The sequence below is a fragment of the Dendrobates tinctorius genome, unplaced genomic scaffold, assembly GCF_039654945.1.
Source record: "Dendrobates tinctorius isolate UK_male_01 unplaced genomic scaffold, ASM3965494v1 ptg000054l, whole genome shotgun sequence".
NCBI classification, from domain to species: domain Eukaryota; kingdom Metazoa; phylum Chordata; class Amphibia; order Anura; family Dendrobatidae; genus Dendrobates; species Dendrobates tinctorius.
In genome coordinates this window covers 13,843,525-13,865,000 of record NW_027361722.1, presented here as the reverse complement: position 1 = coordinate 13,865,000, position 21,476 = coordinate 13,843,525, and the positions used below count along the sequence as shown (strand labels likewise).

At 42.7% G+C, this 21,476-nt stretch overlaps 1 non-coding gene across 1 annotated transcript; it reads right to left on the bottom strand.

The window, feature by feature from the left end:
* Nucleotides 1-5,950: 5,950 nt before the first annotated feature.
* On the bottom strand, nucleotides 5,951-6,022 carry TRNAP-AGG (transfer RNA proline (anticodon AGG)). Its single transcript has one exon. It is a non-coding gene; the product is annotated as a tRNA-Pro (tRNA).
* Between the last annotated feature and the right edge of the window lie 15,454 nt (nucleotides 6,023-21,476).

Genomic DNA, 21,476 nt, shown 5'->3' with positions numbered 1-21,476 from the left:
GCAGGCTGGGAATATGGGAGACAGAGGGCACCCTATAATAACTATGTACCCCTGAGATCAACGAGGTGCCCCATAACAAGTAACAATCCCCAATATCAGCCAAGTGCCCCATAACAAGTGCTGTGCTTCCAAAATCAGCCAAGTGCCCCATAGCAAGTGCTGTTCCCCCAATATCAGCCAAGTGGTGTGCCCCCAATATCAGCCAAGTGCCCCATAGCAAGTGCTGTGCCCCCAATATCAGCCAAGTGCCCCATAACAAATAACATTCCCCAATATCAGCCAAGTGCCCCATAACAAGTACTGTGCTTCCAAAATCAGCCAAGTGCCCCATAGCAAGTGCTGTGCCCCCAATATCGGCCAAGTGCCCCATAGCAAGTGCTGTGCCCCCAATATCAGCCAAGTGCCCCATAACAAGTAACATTCCCCAATATCAGCCAAGTGCCCCATAACAAGTGCTGTGCCCCCAATATCAGCCGAGTGCCAATAACAAGTGCTGTGCCCCCAATGTCAGCCAAGTGCCCCATAACAAGTGCTGTGCCCCCAATATCAGCCAAGTACCCCATAGCAATTGCTGTGCCCCCAATATCAGCCAAGTGGTGTGCCCCCAATATCAGCCAAGTGCCCCATAGCAAGTGCTGTGCCCCCAATATCAGCCAAGTGCCCCATAGCAAGTGCTGTGCCCCCAATATCAGCCAAGTGCCCCATAACAAGTAACATTCCCCAATATCAGCCAAGTGCCCCATAACAAGTGCTGTGCCCGCAATATCAGCCAAGTGCTCTATAACAAGTGCTGTGCCCCAATATCAGCCAAGTGCCCCATAACAAGTGCTGTGCCCCTAATATCAGCCAAGTGCCCCATAACAAGCGCTGTGCCCCCAATATCAGCCAAGTGCCCCATAACAAGTGCTGTGCCCCCAATATCAGCCAAGTGCTCTATAACAAGTGATGTTGCCCCAATATCAGCGAAGTGCCCCATAACAAGTAACATTCCCCAATATCAGCCCAGTGCCCCATAACAAGTGCTGTGCCCCAATATCAGCCAAGTGCTCTATAACAAGTGCTGAGCCCCCAATATCAGCCAAGTGCCCCATAACAATTGCTGTGCCCCCAATATTAGCCAAGTGCCCCATAGCAAGTGCTGTGCCCCTAATATCAGCCAAGTGCCCCATAACAAGCGCTGTGCCCCCAATATCAGCCAAGTGCCCCATAACAAGTGCTGATGCCCCAATATCAGCCAAGTGCCCCATAACAATGAATGGGGTGAGTGAACTTTTCAGGGGAACATTGCAGGGGCATTTATGCACACTTTATCGAAGTACAGTTTATTAAAGTACTGGCAGTTATAACATGGCAGTTAGACAGGGCAGGAGACAGGTAAGACATTTATATACACCTACTCCCTGTACATTTGGAGTACAACAAATATATACCATATGCATTTGTGTAATTTATATCCTGGCGGCTGCATTCACACACATCCACCGCCCTGGCATTAACTCTCTACACTCCGTCCATATCGGCCCCTCACTCCTTTCCTCTCCTATGTATAGCACTCACGCAATTTTCACATTGTTACACAGCACAGATCCAGTCAGTCCCCCCATTCAACATAAGAGACGCTCTCACGAATCACTTAACCATCTGCTCACTCTTTCTATCCTCCTTCTCCTAGTTGCAGGAGACATTGCTCCCAACCCTGGCCCCCCATATTATAGAAAGTCAAACCCCCCGACTGCTACACTCAGAAACCGCTCTAATCTTATTAATATTCCCTGTATGCCATCTGTCTCTCTTAATTGTGCCCTTTGGAATTCTCGCTCAGTGTGTAACAAACTCTCCTTCACTCATGACTTTTTCCTTTCTAATTCTCTTAACCTCCTGGCTCTTACTGAAACCTGGATCCAGCAGTCAGACACTACCGCTGCTGCTGCTCTTTCATACGGGGGGCTACACTTCTCTCATACCCCAAGATCAGACAATAGAGCAGGTGGAGGCGTCGGTCTGCTCCTATCACCAAAATGTACCTTTCAGGTTATCCCTCAACTACCCTCACTAGTCTTCCCTTCTTTTGAGGTCCATGCCATCAGACTCTACACCCCCTTCTCCATGTGAGTGGCGGTGGTGTATCGTCCTCCCATCAGTTCCTGGATCATTTTGCCAGTTGGCTTCCACATTTTCTCTCCTGTGACATCCCTACCCTCATCATGGGAGATTTCAACATCCCCATTGCTCTTCCCCTCTCCCCATCTGCTACTCACCTTTTATCTCTAACCTCCTCATTTGGCCTTTCGCAGCTCACTAATTCTCCAACGCATGAAGATGGAAAATCCCTCGACTTGGTCTTCTGTCGGCTTTGTGCAGTGGATGATTTTGCAAACTCCCCTCTCCCGCTCTCTGACCACAATCTTCTTTCATTCTCTATCAAGAACTGCCAGGCTGCTCAGGTCACCCCCACTGTCCAGACTTATAGAAACATACAGGCCATTAACACCCAGAAACTTCTGAAGAACTTGCAGTCTTCATTGGCCCCTATCTCCTCCCTCTCATGTCCGGATTCTGCATTGAAGCATTACAATGAAACACTTCAAAGTGCCCTGGATGAGTTTACACCCCCTATAAATAGAACACCACAACGCAGAAAGGGACAACCCTGGCACACCCTGCAAACATGTTTCCTGCAGCGGTGCTCCAGGTGCGCCGAACGTCTGTGGAGAAAATCCAATCCACCCGAAGATTTCATCCATTATAAGTTTATGCTTCGAACATACAACACTGCCCTTCACCTCTCCAAACAAACCTATTTCACCACCCTCATCACCTCACTGTCCAATAAACCGAAACGTCTCTTTGACACTTTTCATTCTCTACTCAACCCAAGAGTACAGGCCCCAACCATGGAGCTCCGAGCTGACGATCTGGCCAATTACTTCAAAGAAAATATTGACCAGATTCGACAGGAAATTATCTCCCAATCACCTCAAACCATGCACTGTCCTCCCTCCCCCACTGCATCTAGCTCACTCTCTGATTTTGAACCAGTCACAGCAGAAGAAGTAAGCAGGCTCCTTGCATCTTCTCGCCCAACCACTTGCACCAGTGACCCATTTCCGTCACATCTCCTCCAGTCCCTTTCCCCTGCTGTGACCCCTCACCTAACTAAAATATTTAACCTCTCTCTCTCTTCTGGTATTTTTCCCTCCTCATTTAAGCATGCCATCATACATCCACTACTTAAAAAACCATCTCTCGACCAAAACTGTGCCGCTAACTAACTATAGACCTGTCTCTAATCTTCCCTTCATCTCTAAACTCCTGGAACGCCGCCTGGTCCACTCCCGTCTTATCTGCTATCTCTCAGAAAACTCTCTTCTCGACCCTCGCCAATCCGGTTTCCGCTCTTTACACTCTACAGAAACTTCCCTCACTAAAGTCTCTAATGATCTACTAACAGCTAAATCTAATGGTCATTACTCCATGCTAATTCTCTTGGATCTCTCTGCAGCATTCGACACTGTGGATCATCAGCTCCTCCTCACTATGCTCCATTCCATTGGCCTCAAGGACACCGTTCTCTCATGGTTCTCCTCCTATCTCTCTGACCGCTCCTTTACTGTATCTTTTGCCGGTTCCTCCTCCTCTCACCTTCCCCTTACTGTTGGGGTTCCTCAAGGATCGGTTCTAGGCCCCCTCCTCTTCTCCTTGTACACTGCCCCTATTGGTCAAACAATCAGTAGATTTGGTTTCCAGTACCATCTCTATGCTGACGACATCCAATTATACGCTTCTTCTCCTGACATCACGCCAGCCTTTCTAGAAAACACCGGCGATTGTCTAAACGTTGTGTCTAATATCATGTCCTCACTATATCTGAAACTGAACCTGTCAAAGACTGAACTCCTGGTGTTTCCTCCCTCTACTAATGCACCTATACCCGACATTGCTATTTCTGTGTGTGGTTCCACTATTACTCCCCAGCAACAGGCCCGCTGTCTTGGGGTCATACTTGACAACGAGCTTTCCTTTGCCCCCCCACATTCGATCACTGGCTCGCTCTTGTTATCTGCACCTCAAAAACATTTCTAGAATTCGACCTTTTCTTACTTTTGACTCTGCAAAAACTCTTACTGTTTCTCTTATTCATTCTCGTCTGGACTATTGTAACGCTCTTCTAATCGGTCTCCCTCTTACCAAACTCTCCCCCCTCCAATCTGTCTTGAATGCTGCAGCCAGGATCATATTCCTCGCCAATCGTTACACCGATGCCTCTACCTTGTGCCAGTCATTACACTGGCTACCCATCCACTCCAGAATTCAGTATAAACTTATTACCCTCACCCACAAAGCCCTCCATGGCTCAGCACCACCCTACATCTCCTCCCTTGTTTCAGTATACCACCCTACCCGCGCCCTCCGCTCTGCTGAGGACCTGAGGTTAGCATCCTCAATAATCAGAACCTCCCACTCCCGTCTCCAAGACTTTACATGTGCTGCGCCAATTCTTTGGAATGCACTTCCCAGGTCAATACGATTAGTCCCCAATCCCCACAATTTTAAGCGTGCCCTGAAAACGCATTTATTCAGACTGGCCTATCGCCTCAACACATTAACCTACTCTATCCCTGTGTGGCGCAGCCAAAAGTTTTACCATAACCAGGTTCCCCGCATCATGTTCCCACATGCTGTATGCATCCATTAACCCTCTGTGTCTGTACTGTCACACACTTAACATTATGGCTGGTCCATACAATCAGGGCAACTGTTACCACCCACCTTTCGTGTCTCCCTCTTTCCTCATAGACTGTAAGCTTGCGAGCAGGGCCCTCACTCCTCTTGGTATCTGTTATGATCTATGTGATTATTGTTATGCTGTAATGTCTATTGTCTGTACAAATCCCCTCTGAAATGTAAAGTGCTGCGGAATATGTCGGCGCTATAGAAATAAAATTTATTATTATTATTAACATTACTCAGTAATGGAGAATTTACTTTATAAAAATCAAGACACGAATTATTGAGAACCTACAAGAATATTCAGGATTGAGAGTCCTCAGTAGTTGATACCTTTTAATGGCGAACTGAGAAGATGGTGACACATTGCAGACTACTCAGGTGTCTTCATCAGGCATTGACTAATACAACATCTGAAGAATCACATATTTATACACAACACAGCACAGAAATAATGCGATAAATAAGCCAGGTGACGTGAAGCAGAACTATCATTATGGGAGAGGAATAAACTAAATATTGGACCAGTTCATAGATAAGGAGTGTGAAGGTTTTATTGTCCTCTGATTGGGGTCTGGTTCTGTGTTGTGTGATGACCCCACAAGGTCTGAAGAGCAAATTCCTTACTTGATGTAAAAAGACATAAATCCTTGCGACACATTCATTCCTGCACTGAGTGTGTCACAGGTCATCATAAGTTTACATTAGATGTGATGCAGCTGAGAGTACCTTGGATCTTGTAGGTCTCTTACTTTGCACTGACGAGGGACAATAATCCTAAACACCGTGTCTGCAAATAGAGATTCTGATTTGGCTTTTATCCTAAGTCATATTACAAGACTCGTTACAGTGTCGATTGTGACTTGTAGGATCGCTACTATCAACAGGTGGCGCTATAGAGTCCAAGTCTTCTTTTGCTCTGAAGAGGCAATTTGCATATTGTATTAAAAGGTAACTTCAAGTCTCAGAGAGACAGAGGAGTCTGGGAGTATAAACTGATGACAACTTTTGACCTGATGGAAAGCTGCAATGTGTTACCATCTTTTCAGTCAGCCATTAAAATGTATCAACCACTGAGGACTCTCAATCCTGAATATTCTTCTATCTACTGGCTAACACGGTACAAAGATATACATCATCTTTCCTGTATGAGAACCTACAAAGCATTTTGGACACTTTCATATTCCTATTTCATAATTTTCAATTCCTTCACTCAAAAACTGGGCTCATCCAGGATTTGAACCTAGGACCTCTCGCACCCTAAGCGAGAATCATACCCCTAGACCAACGAGCCAGCTTATGCACAAGGGGTTAATGTAATCATTTCTGTGATACAAGTGAGCAGAATGATTGATCGTTCTTCCCATACTGATACAGGAAAGATGTAAATCTTTGTACCGTGTTAGCCAGTAGATAGAAAACTATTCAGAATTGAGAGTCCTCAGTGGTTGATACCTTTTAATGGCTAACTGAAAAGATGGTGACACATTGCAGCTTTCCAGACTACTCAGGTCTCTTCATCAGGAATAGACTAATACAACATCTGAAGAGTCACATATTTATACACAACACAGCACAGAAATAATGCAACAGATATGACAAGTGACGTGAAGCAGAACTATCATTATGGGAGAGGGAGAAACATACAGTGCCTACAAGTAGTATTCAACCCCCTGCAGATTTAGCAGGTTTGATAAGATGCAAATAAGTTAGAGCCTTCAAACTTCACACAAGAGCAGGATTTATTAACAGATGCATAAATCTTACAAACCAAAAAGTTATGTTGCTCAGTTAAATTTTAATAAATTTTAAACATACAAGTGTGGGTCAATTATTATTCAACCCCTAGGTTTAATATTTTGTGGAATAACCCTTGTTTGCAATTACAGCTAATAATCGTCTTTTATAAGACCTGATCAGGCCGGCACAGGTCTCTGGAGTTATCTTGGCCCACTCCTCCATGCAGATCTTCTCCAAGTTATCTAGGTTCTTTGGGTGTCTCATGTGGACTTTAATCTTGAGCTCCTTCCACAAGTTTTCAATTGAGTTAAGGTCAGGAGACTGACTAGGCCACTGCAACACCTTGATTTTTTCCCTCTTGAACCAGGCCTTGGTTTTCTTGGCTGTGTGCTTTGGGTCATTGTCTTGTTGGAAGATTAAATGACGACCCATCTTAAGATCCTTGATGGAGGAGCGGAGGTTCTTGGCCAAAATCTCCAGGTAGGCCGTGCTATCCATCTTCCCATGGATGCGGACCAGATGGCCAGGCCCCTTGGCTGAGAAACAGCCCCACAGCATGATGCTGCCACCACCATGCTTGACTGTAGGGATGGTATTCTTGGGGTCGTATGCAGTGCCATCCAGTCTCCAAACGTCACGTGTGTGGTTGGCACCAAAGATCTCGATCTTGGTCTCATCAGACCAGAGAACCTTGAACCAGTCTGTCTCAGAGTCCTCCAAGTGATCATGAGCAAACTGTAGACGAGCCTTGACATGACGCTTTGAAAGTAAAGGTACATTACGGGCTCGTCTGGAACGCAAACCATTGCGGTGGAGTACGTTACTTATGGTATTGACTGAAACCAATGTCCCCACTGCCATGAGATCTTCCCGGAGCTCCTTCCTTGTTGTCCTTGGGTTAGCCTTGACTCTTCGGACAAGCCTGGCCTCGGCACGGGAGGAAACTTTCAAAGGCTGTCCAGGCCGTGGAAGGCTAACAGTAGTTCCATAAGCCTTCCACTTCCGGATGATGCTCCCAACAGTGGAGACAGGTAGGCCCAACTCCTTGGAAAGGGTTTTGTACCCCTTGCCAGCCTTGTGACCCTCCACAATCTTGTCTCTGATGGCCTTGGAATGCTCCTTTGTCTTTCCCATGTTGACCATGTATGAGTGCTGTTCACAAGTTTGGGGAGGGTCTTAAATAGTCAGAAAAGGCTGGAAAAAGAGATAATTAATCCAAACATGTGAAGCTCATTGTTCTTTGTGCCTGAAATACTTCTTAATACTTTAGGGGAACCAAACAGAATTCTGGTGGTTTGAGGGGTTGAATAATAAATGACCCTCTTAATAAACTTTTCACAATTTAAAAAAAAATTAAACAAAGAAATAACATTCTTTTTTGCTGCAGTGCATTTCACACTTCCAGGCTGATCTACAGTCCAAATGTCACAATGCCAAGTTAATTCCGAATGTGTAAACCTGCTAAATCTGCAGGGGGTTGAATACTACTTGTAGGCACTGTAAATATTCAAATAGTTCATAGATAAGGAGTGTGAAAATTTTTTTGTCCTCTGATTGGTGTCTGGTAATGTGTTGTGATGCCCCCACAAGCTCTCAGGAGCAAATTCCTTAATTGATGTAAAAAGACAAATCCATGCAACACATTCATTCCTGCATTGATCATGTCAAAGGTCGTCATGAGCTTGTACTCACAGACTTTTCTGTCTCTCTGAAATGTGAAGTTTCCTTTCAATACCAGTAATTTCACATCACAGTTCACTGGTATTGAAAGGTAACTTCACAACTCAGAGAGACAGAAAAGTTTGGGAGTACAAGCTCATGATGACCTGTGACACTCTCAATACAGGAATGAATGTGTCACATGGATTTATGTCTTTTTACATCAATTAAGGAATTTGCTCCTAAGACCTTGTGGGGGCATCACAACACATTACCAGACCCCAATCAGAGGACAATAAAACTTTCACTCCTTATCTATGAACTGGTCCAATATTTATGTTTATCCCTCTCCCATAATGATAGTTCTGCTTCACGTCACTTGGCTTATTTATTGCATTATTTCTGTGCTGTATTGTGTATAAATATGTGATTCTTCAGATTTTGTATTAGTCTTTGCCTGATGAAGAGACCTGAGTAGTCTCGAAAGCTTGCAATGTGTCACCATCTTTTCAGTTAGCCATTAAAAGGTATCAACCACTGAGGACTCTCAATTCTGAATATTTTTCCCATACTGATACATCATACTGCCATACTGATACATCATACTGCCATACTGATACATCATACTGCCATACTGATACATCATACTGCCATACTGATACAGCATACTGCCATACTGATACACCATTCTGCCATACTGCTACATCATACTGCCATACTGTTACAGCATACTGCTATACTGATACATCATACTGCCATACTGCTACATCATACTGCCATACTGATACATCATACTGCCATACTGATACATCATACTGCCATACTGATACATCATACTGCTATACTGATACATCATACTGCCATACTGATACATCATACTGCCATACTGATACATCATACTGCCATACTGATACACCATACTGCCATACTGATACATCATACTGCTATACTGATACATCATACTGCCATACTGATACATCATACTGCCATACTGATACATCATACTGCCATACTGCTACATCATACTGCCATACTGATACATCATACTGCCATACTGATACATCATACTGCCATACTGATACATCATACTGCTATACTGATACATCATACTGCCATACTGATACATCATACTGCCATACTGATACATCATACTGCTATACTGATACATCATACTGCCATACTGATACATCATGCTGCCATACTGATACATCATACTGCCATACTGATACACCATTCTGCCATACTGCTACATCATACTGCCATACTGTTACAGCATACTGCTATACTGATACATCATACTGCCATACTGCTACATCATACTGCCATACTGCTACATCATACTGCCATACTGATACATCATACTGCTATACTGATACATCATACTGCCATACTGATACATCATACTGCCATACTGATACATCATACTGCCATACTGATACACCATTCTGCCATACTGATACATCATACTGCCATACTGTTACAGCATACTGCTATACTGATACATCATACTGCCATACTGCTACATCATACTGCCATACTGATACATCATACTGCCATACTGCTACATCATACTGCCATACTGCTACATCATACTGCCATACTGATACATCATACTGCCATACTGATACATCATACTGCCATACTGATACACCATTCTGCCATACTGCTACATCATACTGCCATACTGTTACAGCATACTGCTATACTGATGCATCATACTGCCATACTGCTACATCATGCTGCCATACTGATACATCATACTGCCATACTGATACATCATACTGCCATACTGATACATCATACTGCCATACTGATACATCATACTGCCATACTGATACATCATACTGCCATACTGATACACCATACTGCCATACTGCTACATCATACTGCCATACTGATACATCATACTGCTATACTGATACATCATACTGCTATACTGATACATCATACTGTCATACTGACACATCATACTGCCATACTGATACATCATAATGCCATACTGATACACCATACTGCCATACTGCTACATCATACTGCCATACTGATACATCATACTGCCATACTGTTACAGCATACTGCTATACTGATACATCATACTGCTATACTGATACATCATACTGCCATACTGATACATCATACTGCCATACTGACACATCATACTACCATACTGACACATCATACTGCCATACTGATACATCATACTGCTATACTGATACATCATACTGCCATACTGATACATCATACTGCCATACTGACACATCATACTGCCATACTGACACATCATGCTGCCATACTGATACATCATACTGCCATACTGATACATCATACTGCCATACTGATACATCATACTGCCATACTGACACATCATGCTGCCATACTGACACATCATGCTGCCATACTGATACATCATGCTGCCATACTGATACATCATACTGCCATACTGATACATCATGCTGCCATACTGATACATCATGCTGCCATACTGACACATCATAATGCCATACTGACACATCATGCTGCCATACTGACACATCATGCTGCCATACTGACACATCATGCTGCCATACTGATACATCATACTGCTATACTGATACATCATACTGCCATACTGATACATCATACTGCTATACTGATACATCATGCTGCCATACTGATACATCATGCTGCCATACTGATACATCATGCTGCCATACTGATACATCATAATGCCATACTGATACGTCATACTGCCATACTGACACGTCATACTGCCATACTGACACGTCATGCTGCCATACTGATACGTCATACTGCCATACTGCTACATCATACTGCCATACTGCTACATCATACTGCCATACTGATACATCATACTGCCATACTGACACATCATACTGCCATACTGACACATCATACTGCCATACTGACACATCATGCTGCCATACTGATACATCATGCTGCCATACTGATACATCATGCTGCCATACTGATACATCATGCTGCCATACTGATACATCATACTGCTATACTGATACATCATACTGCTATACTGATACATCATACTGCTATACTGATACATCATACTGCCATACTGGCACATCATACTGCCATACTGACACATCATACTGCCATACTGACACATCATGCTGCCATACTGATACATCATACTGCCATACTGATACATCATACTGCTATACTGATACATCATACTGCCATACTGATACATCATGCTGCCATACTGATACATCATACTGCCATACTGATATATCATACTGGCAGCAGAGATGTCTGACTGCTGGATCCAGGTTCAGTAAGAGCCAGAAGGTTAAGGGAATTTTAAAGAATAAAGTCATGGCTGTAGGAGAGTTTATTACCCACTGGGCTTGAATTCCAGAGGGCACAGTTAAAAGACACAGTAGGCATGCAGGGAATAATAATGAGATTTGCAGGGATTCTGAGTGTAGTAGGGGAGAGGTTGGCTACTATTACAATAAGGGTCGGGGTTAGGTGAGATGTCTCTTGCGACAGGGAGAAGGAGGATAGAGAGAGTAAGCAGATGTTTAAGTGATTTGTGAGAGAGTCTCTTGTGTTGTATGGAGTTTATGGATCTGGGCAGTTTAGGATTGTGAAAAGAGCGTACAAACCAGAGAAGGGGAGAAAGGGGCTGATATTGATGGAGTGCAAAAAGTTTGTGCAAGAACAGTGAATGTGATTGAATGTAGTAGCCATTTTTTTTCCTCACTTTCTTCCAAAAGCCATTTGTCCATCAGCATAGACTGATAGCTTTTTTTTGCTGGACAAGTTGTAGTTTTGAAAAACAGGAAAAATATTCCAAGCGAGATGAAATGGTAAAAAAAAAAAATGCAATAGCGCCATTCATTTTGAGGGTTTTGTTTTTGGGTTGTTCATTGGGAGGTAACCTGAGTTTCCAGGGTACTATGCTTACACTGTTACCTGTGAGGTAGCGCTGTCATTCACATAGGGGATCACTCGCTTGCAGCCACAAAAACCAGATCCGGCACGGGTTTTCCATAAAACCATTATAGTCCATGCGGTTTATTTATGCAGCATAAACCAAAGCAAGCAACATAAAGTTCATATCAGCACAGCGTCCTTCATAGAATCATAGAATCATAGAGTTGGAAGGGACCTCCTGGGCCATCTGGTCCAACCCCCTGCTCAAAGCAGGATTCGCTAAATCATCCCATCTGTCCTTGACAGAGCTTCTCTCTGTCCTCCCTGTGGTCACAGAGGTTGGCATACACAGGCTCTTCAGCCTCACAGTTATCTCACCCACGTCCGGGTTTCCTCATGGCTGTTTCTCCATGCTGCAGACATCCATTCCCTCCAGGGAATCACCAGGCACGTGCAGCCATTACACACAGCCACTGAACATACTGTTAGCCAGGAGACACATCTCCCAGTGGGACCTTTCACAACAGGCCAACCAGGTCCCTGCATTCACCACATGTGACCTACCCTGGCCACCTTATATGGTCCATAGCCACGCCCACCGGGTCACATGGCTATGAGCTTATCACAGGTCCTTGAACCATTCACACACACTTTGCACTAGCATTCTTAAACACACCCCATGGGTAGGTTTGTAGGTAACTGGGCCATCTCCCCAGCTACCTGGAGACTTCTCCCTGACACATTGACACAACACATCAGCAGTATCACTGCTGATCAGCACACACATCAGTCTCCATCTCAAGGCCACCCACCTTGAGATACATAATGGTCATTCATGACTCTGCCATTTATCCTCTCTCCTCGGACATCCACACAGCGCCCCCTAACGGACACAGTGGTCACTACACCATATACCAAACATATAATTTTTTTTATTTTTAAAGTGGTGAAAAAAAATTGCTTTGTAATTAATTCCTTGGTAGTATTCTGCCACCCGGTGGTTACCCCTTGTATTGTTTTCTTATCTTCATTATTTTGTGTCTCTCATCGGCCTCCCCTTGCTTTCATTGTTTCTTGATTTTAATGATTAACTTTTATTTTTTTTAGTTTTTTGCATAGTTGTGTATCTCAATATAATATTTATTGCTTATATACATTTGTTTGATTTCTGACTATTATGGAGTAACACATATGATAGCTTCACAGAATTTTTTCTCTTTCTACCCATTCCAAATATATGAACTAATCGGAAATGATGTGTATGGTCAAGTTGGGCGAATGAGTCATCATGGTGAATGTCCATCTCGCTACCCTCAAGGTTATTCTCCATTTGCAACTATGTCTATGTATCACAGTATATAGCAAACTGAAGGGGTTAAAGAGCTATTTCCCATCTTCATAGAAGGTTATTGTCAGATAGAGCTCATAAAAGTTAGTACATTTGCAATTTACTGCTTATTAAAACGTACAAGGGGAAGGAAGAAAGGAACAAACTTCCTGACAACAAACAGGTCATTAAATAAAATTGCTTTATTTAGGATACAGGGCAAAGGACTATACCATTAAAAATTGCAACAGTTGGTAACTTGTCATAAAAAAGGTACCAGAGGTCCTCACATGTCAATCAAACATAACCCAAATGGGAAGGACAGAAGTAAGAAACACAGAAATGTTATAACGACCACACAGAGTGTAAAATGGGAACAAAAACCCACTCAGTGTAGCAGTAACATCATCAAATAATATGGCACACGGTCATGACACATAAAGATTAGTGTGGGGAAATAGCCCTCTATATGTAACAATAATACCCTCAAGGTGGGTTACACAGGGTCATAACAAGGAAATATAAATCTGTCCTACATTACCGGTTCAAGTGCCCGTGCACAGCAACAAGTGAAGGGACCAGATACCCGCCCCGACGCGCGTTTCGGGAGCCTTTGTCAGGGGGCGCTAAAACACAATGAACCTCAGTGCTTCTTATAATGCAGAGACCGGAAGGGCCACTCCATGTATTGGACGGAAGTCATTCAGCGCTACCCGGGTGACCGTGGACCCGCCCCCACGCTCGGCAGATGGACAGCCGTGACGTCCGGATGATGTGGGGCCCCACGTGACCGGACGCCCAGAGCCGTCATGCGCCGACCGGGAGGAGGGACCAACAAGTCACACAATGTAGAATGGGCATGCGCATAGCAAATATGTATGGATAGGCGCCATATTAGTTAGGGGCAAAAGATCCAGCATATCAAAAAGGCAGCAATAGCCGGTCTGAGGGATAAGATCACCAGTATATTATCAGGAATAGTAAAAAATACGTAATAAATGAAACACTGGTACTGCACGCAATGGAAAAGGTAAATAAATAGAGAAAGCCGAATATAATGAGCGTATTAATGTAACCATATATATATATATAAAAAAAATATAAATAACCTCTTCCTGTTTTTTGCCCGCAGCACCAATGTTATTACTTAATGAAAATTAGGGATGCCCCCAAAGCCAAACCCGCACATATAACCCTACTGTACATCTAAATACTAGAGGTATATCTGGAGCAATCTTAAAAAATATAACATAAAAATTTATGCCATCATAAGTATGGATATACAAATATAACTATAACTGTATATACAAAACATTAGATTGCCCAGATAGAGTAGAAATGCACTTTAGTAAACATCATGTCTCACGGTATATCTACAATATACCAAGACATATGAGCGGTAGGATTCATATAATAACAACCCCAACTCATAACACCCATCCATTGTCCATAGTATAAAATTCGTCACATGGCGTTATTCAATGTGAAGATCCAAATGATGGAATATGGTCCACTTCATCATGTATCCACAAAAACCTTTCGGAATCCACAAAATAAAGCACTGTATATACTAAAAGAGATAAAACAGAAAGGAAGGTTAAAAAAAACAAAAGACAAGAAGACAGCTTATTACAAAAAATACACACCTACTCCAAAAAAGGGGCAAAGCTTAAATTTTCGTTCAACCCATGAGGATGCACAGTTTTAAGTGTCCAGATCCATCTGGACTTGAGGCACGCCAATCTGGAGGACATTCTACCACCCCTGAGGTCCGCATCGACCATATCAATACCCTTAAATCTGATCAGTTTACTGTCGCTGTTATGGAACAATTTAAAATGACGTGGAATTGTTTTCAACGTGGATGCGTCCGTGTGGTCAACTGCCGCCTCGATTCCCAGAATGTGTTCACGTACTCGCACCTTAAGTTGGCGCGATGTCAACCCCACATAGATAAGCCTGCATGGACAAATAGCATAATAAATCACATGGCGGGTCTCACAGGTGATAGTTTTTTTAATACGAAAGACCTTTCCATTCGAGTCCACAAAGGTAGAGGCTCGATCAATATTGGGGCAGGCAACGCAGTGACCACAGGGGCGACATCCACGTCGATTGGGAACAGCATCCAAAAATGTAGTTTTTGTTTCACCCACAAAAAGACTGTGGGTCAAATGATCCTTTAAGTTTCTAGCGCTCCTGAACGATAGGGCTGGCCTATCCGGTAGAATTCTAGAAATAATCGGATCTACTTGTAAGATGGGCCATGATTTTAAAAGTGCCCTGCGGATACTGTTGGCTTTAGAGTTATAGTTAGTCACAAACCTAACCTGTTGAGAATTCCCCGACAGAGCTCCCTGTCTATTATCATAAAGAAGGGAAACACGCGAAGTAGATTTAGCCCTGTGATATGCCCGTTTAAGAGAGCGCCGGCTATACCCACGACAAAGGAATCTATCAAAGAGTTCCTCGGCACACTTCTCAAAGTCAGAGTCAGAAGAGCAAATACGCCTAAGGCGAAGAAACTGACCCACTGGGACAGCCTTGACAACATGTGGGGGGTGACACGACGTGGCATATAACAAAGAGTTAGTAGTCGTAGGTTTCCGGAAAATATCTGTCTACAGAAAACCCGTCGTGTCCTTCTTCACAAGGACATCAAGAAATTCAATCTTATTAGAATCCCATGAAAAGGTAAGCCGAATATTAAGGTCATTCTTATTTACTTGGGATAGCAAAAGAGCCAGATCAGAATGTGAACCCTGCCAGATCAGGAAAATGTCGTCAATGAAGCGGGTCCACAGGAGGACCCATTCCATTTGCAACTGCTGATCTGACAGGAAGAGGTCCTTCTCCCACAGCCCCAGGAACAGGTTAGCATATGAGGGCGCAAAAGACGCCCCCATAGCTGTACCCTGGAGCTGCAGGAAGAAGGACCCCTGAAAAACAAAAAAATTATGCGTTAGGGAAAATTCCAACAATTCCAAAATTAGTTCACCAAAATGAGAGGACAGGCTGGATTGTTCCAGAAAAAAACGTACCGCTCTCAAACCATCCTGGTATCTGATACTTGTGTATAGCGACTCGACGTCAGCTATTGCTAACAATGTGTCGTCATCAAGATTCAGACCATCCACCTTCTTGAGGAGCTCCCCAGTGTCCCTAAGGAACGAAGGCAATGTCTCTACAAGGGGTTGAAGATGGAAATCGATCCATTGATTGACTTTTTCTAGGAAGTTGCCCCTACCGGAAATAATCGGTCTGCCTGGAGGTGTTTTATCATCTTTATGATTTTTGGGGAGGAGATAAAAGGTCGAAATAGTTGCTTCAGGGACTCTTAATGCATCGGCCAGCTCCTTAGTAATGACATTAGCTTCCACTGATAACATCAAGATATCATCTAATTGAGAATTGAACGCGGACAGGGGGTTATATGTTAATCTTTTATAGCACACTGTATTGTGCAGCTGTCCCAGAGCTTCTTTTATATACATGGCCTTGGGCCAGATCACCACATTACCTCCCTTGTCCGCTGGTTTCAATTCAATATCGTGGAGCTCTTTCAGGAAGCGCAGTCTTAATCTCTCCTCTCTACTTAAATTATCCCTACGAAAATGTTGAGGAATTTTAAGAAGATCCTGGGTAACCACTTGCACAAACATGTCAATGCTAGCGCATGTCGAAAGCGGGGGAAACTTCCTAGAATGAGGTCGAATCGTGGGAGGAATCTTATCTCCCTCATCGGACTTGCCACTGGAGAGCTCCTCAAGTGTCCTCGCCGCAGCTTGCTCTTCCTCTGTAGGGAATAAATCATGTGATTGCTTATCAAAAAAATGACGTTTAAAAAGTAATGATCTGGCAAATAAATGAAGATCCTTAATAACTGTGAAGGAATCAAAGCCTGCAGTGGGTGAAAAGGACAGACCACAACTTAATAATGATAGATCAGCAGCTGACAGAATATGTTCACTCAGATTAATCACCTTGTTATCATTTTTAGAAAGATCTGGTGAACGGAGAAGTCGCCTTCTTTGTGGATAATAGTTATGGTTGCGTGACCTGTTGGTCCTAGCTCCAGAACGTGTGGTCATAGAGGCCGATGAAACATCCGATTGACCACCAATCGAAGAAAGAGATGTAATAGAAGAGGAATGATGTAAAGTCTGTGAAGAATTTTTCCTTCTTCTCCATAGATATACAGAACGTTGTTGATAATCTCTCTGATCCCTAGTAAATTTATTATGTTGGGATTCCTGTATTTTTTTAACTGTAATATCCAATATTTTCTCAAGGTTCAAGTCAAAATTGCGAATTTTCTCAGCCGAGCTATCAGCCCTTATGTCGTTTTGTGTTGAATCGATCAATTTATCTAATTCACAGATCTTGGTTGTATTGTGACCAATTAGGAGCTTCATCAGGTTGATAGAACACAAATTGCACGCCTCCTCCCAGCTGGAAATAAATTGTGCATCCTCAATGGGGAAGGTGGGAATAACCCGAACCCTCAGGCCCCTGGGTATCATGTTGCTAGTGACATATATATCAAGAAAAGCCCTGTTCCACCACAATTTAGTACGACTAATCAAATGCTCTTGAATGGAGGAACAGAGATCATCAAATTTGGAGTCATCAGATTGTAAAATCCCGGTATTAGCACCAAAGACCTGTTCCATTTGGCCAAGCCAGGATTTCTCTTTAGCTCGGAAGTCCATAATAGTGCCATCAAAACCTGTGCGAAACACAGCATAAACATGTAAATAGAAAATAAAGATGGCACACACCAACATAACTGACGTAGTGCGGTATAGAGTATAATATACATTGCCAACTAAGGAAATAATAATAATAACCCCAAAATATACATGATGTTATGGACTAAGTGGAGACCATTTGTCAAACAAATACATACAAGGGGAAGGAAGAAAGGAACAAACTTCCTGACAACAAACAGGTCATTAAATAAAATTGCTTTATTTAGGATACAGGGCAAAGGACTATACCATTAAAAATTGAAACAGTTGGTAACTTGTCATAAAAAAGGTACCAGAGGTCCTCACATGTCAATCAAACATAACCCAAATGGGAAGGACAGAAGTAAGAAACACAGAAATGTTATAACGACCACACAGAGTGTAAAATGGGAACAAAAACCCACTCAGTGTAGCAGTAACATCATCAAATAATATGGCACACAGTCATGACACATAAAGATTAGTGTGGGGAAATAGCCCACTATATGTAACAATAATACCCTCAAGGTGGGTTACACAGGGTCATAACAAGGAAATATAAATCTGTCCTACATTACCGGTTCAAGTGCCCGTGCACAGCGACAAGTGAAGGGACCAGATACCCGCCCCGACGCGCGTTTCGGGAGCCTTTGTCAGGGGGCGCTAAAACACAATGAACCTCAGTGCTTCTTATAATGCAGAGACCGGAAGGGCCACTCCATGTATTGGACGGAAGTCATTCAGCGCTACCCGGGTGACCGTGGACCCGCCCCCACGCTCGGCAGATGGACAGCCGTGACGTCCGGATGACGTGGGGCCCCACGTGACCGGACGCCCAGAGCCGTCATGCGCCGACCGGGAGGAGGGACCAACAAGTCACACAATGTAGAATGGGCATGCGCATAGCAAATATGTATGGATAGGCGCCATATTAGTTAGGGGCAAAAGATCCAGCATATCAAAAAGGCAGCAATAGCCGGTCTGAGGGATAAGATCACCAGTATATTATCAGGAATAGTAAAAAATACGTAATAAATGAAACACTGGTACTGCACGCAATGGAAAAGGTAAATAAATAGCGAAAGCCGAATATAATGAGCGTATTAATGTAATCATATATATATATATAAAAAAAATATAAATAACCTCTTCCTGTTTTTTGCCCGCAGCACCAATGTTATTACTTAATGAAAATAAGGGATGCCCCCAAAGCCAAACCCGCACATATAACCCTACTGTACATCTAAATACTAGAGGTATATCTGGAGCAATCTTAAAAAATATAACATAAAAATTTATGCCATCATAAGTATGGATATACAAATATAACTATAACTGTATATACAAAACATTAGATTGCCCAGATAGAGTAGAAATGCACTTTAGTAAACATCATGTCTCACGGTATATCTACAATATACCAAGACATATGAGCGGTAGGATTCATATAATAACAACCCCAACTCATAACACCCATCCATTGTCCATAGTATAAAATTTGTCACATGGCGTTATTCAATGTGAAGATCCAAATGATGGAATATGGTCCACTTCATCATGTATCCACAAAAACCTTTCGGAATCCACAAAATAAAGCACTGTATATACTAAAAGAGATAAAACAGAAAGGAAGGTTAAAAAAACAAAAGACAAGAAAACAGCTTATTACAAAAAATACACACCTACTCCAAAAAAGGGGCAAAACTTAAATTTTCGTTCAACCCATGAGGATGCACAGTTTTAAGTTTTGCCCCTTTTTTGGAGTAGGTGTGTATTTTTTGTAATAAGCTGTTTTCTTGTCTTTTGTTTTTTTAACCTTCCTTTCTGTTTTATCTCTTTTAGTATATACAGTGCTTTATTTTGTGGATTCCGAAAGGTTTTTGTGGATACATGATGAAGTGGACCATATTCCATCATTTGGATCTTCACATTGAATAACGCCATGTGACGAATTTTATACTATGGACAATGGATGGGTGTTATGAGTTGGGGTTGTTATTATATGAATCCTACCGCTCATATGTCTTGGTATATTGTAGATATACCGTGAGACATGATGTTTACTAAAGTGCATTTCTACTCTATCTGGGCAATCTAATGTTTTGTATATACAGTTATAGTTATATTTGTATATCCATACTTATGATGGCATAAATTTTTATGTTATATTTTTTAAGATTGCTCCAGATATACCTCTAGTATTTAGATGTACAGTAGGGTTATATGTGCGGGTTTGGCTTTGGGGGCATCCCTTATTTTCATTAAGTAATAACATTGGTGCTGCGGGCAAAAAACAGGAAGAGGTTATTTATATTTTTTTTATATATATATATGGTTACATTAATACGCTCATTATATTCGGCTTTCGCTATTTATTTACCTTTTCCATTGCGTGCAGTACCAGTGTTTCATTTATTACGTATTTTTTACTATTCCTGATAATATACTGGTGATCTTATCCCTCAGACCGGCTATTGCTGCCTTTTTGATATGCTGAATCTTTTGCCCCTAACTAATATGGCGCCTATCCATACATATTTGCTATGCGCATGCCCATTCTACATTGTGTGACTTGTTGGTCCCTCCTCCCGGTCGGCGCATGACGGCTCTGGGCGTCCGGTCACGTGGGGCCCCACATCATCCGGACGTCACGGCTGTCCATCTGCCGAGCGTGGGGGCGGGTCCACGGTCACCCGGGTAGCGCTGAATGACTTCCGTCCAATACATGGAGTGGCCCTTCCAGTCTCTGCATTATAAGAAGCACTGAGGTTCATTGTGTTTTAGCGCCCCCTGACGAAGGCTCCCGAAACGCGCGTCGGGGCGGGTATCTGGTCCCTTCACTTGTCGCTGTGCACAGGCACTTGAACCGGTAATGTAGGACAGATTTATATTTCCTTGTTATGACCCTGTGTAACCCACCTTGAGGGTATTATTGTTACATATAGTGGGCTATTTCCCCACACTAATCTTTATGTGTCATGACCGTGTGCCATATTATTTGATGATGTTACTGCTACACTGAGTGGGTTTTTGTTCCCATTTTACACTCTGTGTGGTTGTTATAACATTTCTGTGTTTCTTACTTCTGTCCTTCCCATTTGGGTTATGTTTGATTGACATGTGAGGACCTCTGGTACCTTTTTTATGACAAGTTACCAACTGTTGCAATTTTTAATGGTATAGTCCTTTGCCCTGTATCCTAAATAAAGCAATTTTATTTAATGACCTGTTTGTTGTCAGGAAGTTTGTTCCTTTCTTCCTTCCCCTTGTATGTATTTGTTTGACAAATGGTCTCCACTTAGTCCATAACATCATGTATATTTTGGGGTTATTATTATTATTTCCTTAGTTGGCAATATATATTATACTCTATACCGCACTACGTCAGTTATGTTGGT